This window comes from Botryllus schlosseri, chromosome 14 (assembly GCF_051294905.1).
Source record: "Botryllus schlosseri isolate E-star chromosome 14, Bs_hap1, whole genome shotgun sequence".
Lineage (NCBI taxonomy): Eukaryota > Metazoa > Chordata > Ascidiacea > Stolidobranchia > Styelidae > Botryllus > Botryllus schlosseri.
In genome coordinates this window covers 21,521,655-21,529,844 of record NC_137249.1, presented here as the reverse complement: position 1 = coordinate 21,529,844, position 8,190 = coordinate 21,521,655, and the positions used below count along the sequence as shown (strand labels likewise).

The 8,190-nt window shown below is 39.4% G+C and overlaps 1 long non-coding RNA gene across 1 annotated transcript; it reads right to left on the bottom strand.

The window, feature by feature from the left end:
* Positions 1-4,523: 4,523 nt before the first annotated feature.
* LOC145456392 (uncharacterized) lies at positions 4,524-7,074 on the bottom strand. The gene is made up of 3 exons (XR_013920594.1): positions 6,264-7,074; positions 5,744-5,880; positions 4,524-4,720 (listed from the first exon to the last, which is right to left on the bottom strand). It is a non-coding gene; the product is annotated as an uncharacterized LOC145456392 (long non-coding RNA).
* Positions 7,075-8,190: the final 1,116 nt, after the last annotated feature.

Sequence of the window (8,190 nt, the reverse complement as noted above, 5' to 3'; positions counted from 1 at the left end):
TCCATATAATGTTAATGACGCACTCGTCGCCTCGCGTTACAATTGAGGGTGGGGCTCGGAAGCGTACGGTAGCCCCTCTAATTTAATAGTAGTTTTCTTGAGACCCGAAATTGGACCTGAATCCTTTTCTGTGGCCAACGAGAAACATTATCGCATAAATTATCACGTGGATATACCAAATACGTTCAATGTTTGTTTGTGCCGTATTATACAGCCGCCTTTTAATAGCTACAATATAAACGTTGATGTTCGGCGTGCGCAGCAGTGTAATGGCTACGGTTCTGCTCTAAAATTACAGGGTTCTAGGGTTGAATCTTGCGGAGGGCGCGTTTACAATAAATGAAATGGCGATCAGAGCGAATTCGAAATTGAAGGCAGAAAAATATGTTTGAAGAAAGCGAAAATAATTTACGGGAATATTGAAGTTTGAATTTGGGCGTGGCCGGCTATAATTGACCTCCTCTTACCACTGACTGTCCACACATAGCCAGGCGCGAAAAAGCCAGCTGCTGCAGGGTCACTGCATTAAATGATCTGGTCTCAACTTGAAGGGCAAAACGAAAAAATAATTTGACCGCAGCCACATATGTTAGTAAATTTTCAAATTAGGCCCAGAATAATTATTTTCGTGGTAGCCTAAACATGTCTTTGAGAGGTAAAGACAGTGGAGTAACCAGGTTTAAAGCATCGTATCCCCCATTGCCAAATCCGCAAATTTTTATGTTGCCTGCCACCAACATCATTTGCGAATTCGATCCACCCGACATCGCGCCTCAAAATTTTGGATTGGACGATACCTTGATTGATCAAAAAGAACAGCAGACATGGCGACGCTTGTATGACAATGCACTGGAGGCAGTTTTCCAATACACCTTTTCTTCCTGATCTACGTCGAGAAATGAACTGCCTTGGAAGTGACACTCACAATTAGGAGTCAAAATTAAGAACAACCCCATATGTATCCATGTTATTGATTGGTAACTAGCTTCAAAATGTAGGGGCGTTACGCAATGTTTTGTTTGCCGAATACTGGAGAAGAAGGCGATCAATATTTAGATATTCAAAATCAGTGCGACGATAAAATTCGATTAATATCAGTGATTATAGATTCTCAGATATATACGATGAGTGGCGCTATCACAGGTGTGGATCGGCTCATCTGTGCCTCACTTTGTTTGTTTGTTTATTTTTGGGGGGGGTATTCAGGGTGTTTATCGGCCATTAACACCTGGCTGATATTCTGCCGACTTATAGCACGGCCCACCTCTAGGCTTTTTGTAAGACACCGCTGACGCGGATGAGGTGGCGAGGAGGAGCCTAGGTAAACCTCCAACACTTAGGTATCGGAGTTCGGAAGTCGACCTCGGTCGGACTCGAACCCGAACCCATTGGTGTTGCAGCCGCGGATTATACCACTGCGCTATCTCGTCACAGTTTGCCTCACTTGTGCATACCCAGCCTTTCGCGCTTTATTTTCGAAAAATATATTTGAAAATTGTTTGATTCTGGGAGTAGAAATGTTCAAACTCTAATCCAGGTGTTCTCAACCCACGGCACGCATGCGGCCCGCAGACACTTATTTTGCGGCCCGCGACATCTTTCATTGTAAACACAATTGCTACTGGTACGATGTTGTTAAATACTAATTTAGCTACACTTAGCTCTCTTATCGCGCAGTCTCTGTCTCGTTTGATTACTGATTCTTTGATGTTTTCTGGTTTCTTGATATATGCCCGAGTGTAGATTGTTATTGTTTTGAATTGGTATTCGGTTGGACTCTGGTTCAAGACAATTCCGTTGTGTAGTACACTTTTAATGAGTGTTTCACTCACCGCGAATGGTTTGAACCGATACAAGAACAAGGAAAGGGAAATTAAATGGCGGGAACTTGGTTTGTAAGTCTGCGTCGAACAATCAATTTGCTTTCTCAGGTGGTCTACAAATGGAAAACCGATGGAACATATTTGTCGAAGATCAGTTAAAAGAAGCTAAAAAATATACCACGATACTTTCTTCTGAAGTTATACGTATCGCCTGCTGTTCGAAAAAACATTGCTAGCTAGGTGTCAAACCCACCAATCCATATTTCGAGGCATTGTTAAAATTGTCGAGGATGTTACAGGCGCATGGGTCAAAATTGCTATCAATATCGCTAAATCCATGAAATTTGCCAGCGAAGGTGTCATTTCAATAAAACCTAAACCTACTGAGCGAATATTCGCTGCTTTCGGAACTTAACAGCTAAGACAGCATCACCTGACAAATGTCGAAGCTACAGTTGTCTGATTGAACAGTGACCAGAAGAGTAACAGCAATAACAATCGATCTTTCATCGCATGTTCTGAAATACGTTGCCGCGTAGAGTACTTTAGCCTAGCATCGGACGAATCCACTGACTTCACAGACATTGCATAGCAAATTATTGAGTGCTTCTTATCAGGGTGGAAATGCTGGCAGGGTAAACTCAGTGAGGGCCGAGCGAAAAAAACATCAACTTGTCAAAGCTGACTCCTATCTGTATGACTATTGGTGCAGGGATCCATGACTTCTTTTCATATCACTGAGAGCTCAAAGTGATATTGGCCTCTGTAACGAAAAAACTACCGTAATTTGATACTTGCTCGCTCACGTATTGAAACAGATAGTTCGGTTCTCTGGTGGAAGGGTTTGAAGGTGCATATACCGACTTGGCAACTAATACAGTGCACGCTCAACGACGGATATACTTGCGCCGCTGGAAAATAATATTATCACAAAAATAACAACCGCAAACTAACGAACACTCTCTATTGATGTTTTAGAATGCAGAAAAATGTACTAAACGCCCGTATACGACTAGTAAATACGCTACAGTAGCCTAAATTTAATAGTAGCTCACAAATGCATGGAAATAATGTTCTGCGGCCCGCAACGTATTTTGCTGTTAAAATGCGGCCCGTAATGCAACGGAAGTGGAGCACCCCTGCTCTAATCATTCGTTAACATCGATAGAAAATACCAATAATCTTTGAAGATTTCAATGTATGTAATGCTGTGGTGACCATGTTTGGCTCCACCTATACGCATGTGAGCAGAGAAATATGAAACACACTGTGAATTCCATGTATTAGTGCTGCCAAGACGTCACGAATTTTCTGATAGTGACGTAACATTCGATTGACATTTATGGCTCTTTAGGAGTTACATTTGAAAATATTGGGTCAATATGGCTCTGCGGTCATTGAAGGTTCCCGAGAGCTGCCCAATGGCATCGATTTGATGTTTACCGGTAGTCGATAAAAACAAAAAGTTAGTCAAGTTTGGGCGTTCAGGCTGTCATTCAATCCTGTTCTCAGTCTACCACACATCGTCCATTGCAGCAATCAAAATGGGGCAGTGTGTTGAGTAGCGAGGCACGTGACCACATGTGGCCATGTGCAATAGGGCTCTTCAAAAATTACTTTTTGTTTCTCAAATCGTACTGGCTACTTGATAAAATTGTTAAGTTACCTAATTTAAGCCTACACACAAAATTTGGTTCGATTCCAGCCAGTAACCGCTTTGCTACAGGAGAAGTAAGTTTCTATTTATTATACAAAAATAAATAATAAAATATTTTGTGTTCCCCCCATGAAAGTGTTAGGCTGTCTACACTTGATCTTAGCCATAAAGGCAGAGGCTGTCCATAGAAACGATGCTCACCAACTATGGTTCAATTCCAACCAGTGGAAGCGGAATTATTGCAATCTAAAAATTTGGAGTTGACTAAAATAGTATTTACGGTGAGCACAACTATAATAAATAAAAAAGAATCGGTCACCGTAATAAATACTATTTTATTCAAATCAAAATTTTTCGACGGCAATATAACTCCGCTTCCATGGTTGGAATTGAACCAAGTTTGATGAGCGACGTTTCCAAAGACAGCCTAACATTTTCATAGGGTGAACAGAAAATTTCAAATTATTCAATATTTATTTTTATATAATAAATAGAAACTTAGTTCTTCCGTAGCAAAGCGGTTACTGGCTGGAATTGAACCAAATTTTGCGTGTAAGCTTAAATTAGGTAACCTAACAATTTTATCAAGTAGCAAGTACCATTTGAGAAAAAAAGTCACTTTCGAATAGCCCTAATATGCAATCCAGTGTAAAATTGCTCAAAACCTGAAACCACTTGTGATGCTTTAGGCTACTACACTGTAAAAAAAAACCTCGATTTACCGCGAAATGTTTGGAAGCACGGTAGCCAGACATTTCGTGGTAATTCAACATTACCATTAGTCAATGTAAATTTAACTTACACTCGTCCGGCAATCTCACTTTACACGCCAGACTGTAATGTTACAGTCACCTCCAGTATATCCAATCTACATTGTATCCTGTATATTTGCCACTCAGACTGTAATTTAACCGCCTACCTACATACATGCTGTCTGTGTAAATCAGGGTTACATACCAGCTTGTAAATTCACGTACATCCCATACCTATCGCAAAGCAACCCGATGCTAAAATATCGCAAAAGCTTCTCCACACCCCCAAACGACATTGGTACAAACTGTATATTCATTCATGATTCACGATGAGAAGATTATCGATGGAAAAGTATTGCTGCTGGAGGTCTAATTTTTCTTTAGGAGACATGCAGTAACACGAGTGGTCTCCCACCATCGGTCAAACTTCCAATTGTTTCTTTTTCTCGTCCTCATTCCTTCTGTGTAGCTAGTATCTTGCAGTTCCACTAAAAAGAATACATGCGTAAGTCGCTATATTAAGCAAAGTTCCTAACCTAGACATGACATTATAAAGACTACTAAGACAAATAGGGTAACAAAAATATAACAATTTTTGAAGTACCGGTACTGGTACATTGTGTGGTGACGGCTCTGCCTTTTACATGATATAGCAGAGATTCATGACTTACTTTATCAAATGCAGCAGGCAAGTTATAAATGATATTGCATCTTCGTGTGGGCCAATTATTATTAGTCATGCACTTTATTGCATACTGTTATTTCTTGATCCCCGATCCGAATTGTTCATCGTATCGGTAGTGGAAACATATTGAAATCGCCCAAATATACCATAAAAAAATTTCTTTCGTGAGGAGCACACGATTCTGATTCCTGCTCAGATTTAGAAGGGCGCTACTATATTAAAATCAAAAAATTAAGTTATGTTGCGTGGAGCGCGAAGAAAATTTCGAGAATAATTAAAATTTTTAAAAAAATTGGGAGTGAATTAGCAATTTCAATTTGCATGTCGACGGATGCTAACACATACTAATTGAATTAGGTGTTGACAGCCGCACAAATTCCCATTCACGGCAGTAGGTGCCCATCTCAGATCTAATAGTATACGTATGGTATGTCTTACGGCAAGTTTGAATACGTACTCCAGTCTTTAAGATTTTTGACAAATTTCCTCAAACTTGTTTGAAAATAGCAAAAAAACATTGGACAGGACATCAATTTGTTTCAAGGTCGGTTGTACTGAGACTAATCCTAATGCTGTTAGTGACTACAGAGAACAAGGAGTCGTTCGACGTTCTGTACTACCATGCCCAATTTGATCAGTTTTGGAATTGAATTGAATTGTGTTGATATAGGGTAGCTTAATCGAGTCACTTTGAGTGTGAAACCGAGCAACCTATATTGCATCCAAGTCTGTCTTACGCAGTGCAGTTCGCCATCTATTAACAACAGCTACCCAGCGTAACGAGTTTTAGGCTACTGCCAAAGCTATGAAGTAATGAATGACTTACACGTAGGAATTCCTCTAAATCTTCAACGAATATCAAAAATTTGCTTGAATGAAGTTGAACGCGACTGCTGGAGTTTGAATTTGGCGAGCTTTCTTGAATACCGGTACGAAATAAGTTTCATCTTCAACAATCGTCTTCTGAAATTGGTAGCGAAACACATGTTTAGTCAGAATTCATACAGACTTAGTCAATTTCTCGCGTTCCCCAGGTTGAGAACCACTGATATTAGGGTATTGAATCAAAATGTTCCTCATTTGAGGTGGCATGTGTGCCAAACAAATCCAGCAGTGGATGGAAACATCTCTATGCTATGGCCCAAAAATGACATAAACATGCAAACAGTTTCAACTACTCCGCGGCAGAGTATGTGGTGTCACAGGTCAGTATATAGGTCGACGAACATCACTAAATAGAACAGAGAATGCGGCGAATGAAGTATTTCAATCATTAAATCAAAGTCATCCCGGTGGTGTGCACAGTCGTATATATTCACGGTAACGAATACTATGTAGTACTGTACCTTTTACGATGCGTATCCCAATCAGCATTCCTAGGAATCTTTAACGATCGTGTCTACTTTCTTCAAGCCAACAAGCTTCGCTTCACCCTTTGCTCAAATCTCAATAATGGCCAGACGACGATACGACACTCTAACGATTTCGAAATAAGTGGTATTCATCCGCTGACATGCGACCAATAATATCTACTGGCCACTGCGTTATAATGGTTAATTTAGGTCGTTTTTTTCATACAGAAACATTTATCATTACATCTAGTTCCTTTCTTTTCCATCTAATTGCGTATAAATTGATATTTATTCCATGTGTTGTCACTACTTACCGTACTTACTTAACCAGACGCTCTTTGTGATGTCACAGTTGTGCATTGGTTGTTTACTACGAATCTCAGAAAAAGCAGTAACGCGTAACGGTAACCTATGACAGGTCGCCTTGTTCGCCATCAACGAATGGTCAACTTAGCATGCGGCGCTGATATTTCTAGTTCCTGAACAATATTATACATCCTAAACAGATATTCTAACTCATCTGTCCTATCCGTGACAACGAATGTAACCAGCGAGACCGGTCGTATAGGCATAGCCTTATAATATAAAATAGTGGCTATCTACGATTGTCAGTTGTTTCTTTTACCCTACTATGTACTATTGTACTATACTGAAATTGGTACTAGGGCCAACAATTTCCGTATGATAGACCCCAGTCTGGTGACCGAGGTTGAATCAGGTCAAATCACCACGAGAATGATATCAGTAACATTCATTTCCACGTATACATTGGCTGCAGAGATTTTCAGGTTAATCAATTTTACCAATAGCCTGGTAAACTTCAGTAAGGAGTAACTGTTAGTAATTTTGCGAAGAAATCTGGTAACTTGACTTTAGAGCTAAATTGAGGTAATATTACATATCAAAATGTGAAATTACAAGCTACGAACAGTCATTGGCAGCTACCGGTAATTCGTTGCAAAATTTACAGAGATTTCCCAGTAAATCTACCAGATTTTTTACAGTGTATGACATCATTTTCACCCCATCCCGTCAAATAAGGCCTACTTCAACAGGGTTTGTATTCCGGGTACTCCTATTGATGCTGTGACCATCAGCGTCATCGAAAAACTAAGAAATTGACCCATGACCAGCGGAGTTTGAGACCCCTGCTCTAAGTTCATGCTCAATAGTTAATTAAATTCGAGAGAATTGGAGCAGTTCCTTACGTTGAATAATCATAATCTACATATCAAATATGATATAACCAATCAAACTATACATGCTATTTCGTAATATTTTTGTGCAATCCATTTATTCCCATGCCACGCTTTCATTCACTACAGAAAAATTTACAGGTTCTTTCGAACAGTTAAGCTTTTTCTGGTGTCTACGCAGGCGTATTGCACATTGTGCAACGATGAGGTGTTCTGCGGAAATAAGTATACCAAGTGGTTTTCGGATTATTTTACGATCTTCGTCTTGGTCCCATTAGACAATTAACTAACTAGTAGCACGGATTTGTTGCAATCAGTTCTCTGCCTTTAAGCATTATTCTCCATATTTTACTTACAGAGGTGACTTGTACCAATTACAAATCTAAACAATCTAGCGTCGGTAGGAATAATTTTTCATGCTCAATTGATTATGGATTACGTACGTTCTTCCTACTATCGTTGTGTTTTGAATTGGAATGTCTTGTTTTTCAACCATTGTCTACCAGGTCATGATTATATGCATCAGAGATTAGTGAGAATGTAATGGATTTTTTTCTGTTATTTTTAGTTGTCATAGATTTTGCTTCAACTTGAAATAAATTATTTGTTTTGATTATTGACATCATTACGAAAAATACTGTTACTTTTTAGAAGAATTCAAATACATTCTGCCTACATGCAGTGATTACTCGAGTGTTTTCGTTTTAGAACAGTGCTTCAAGATA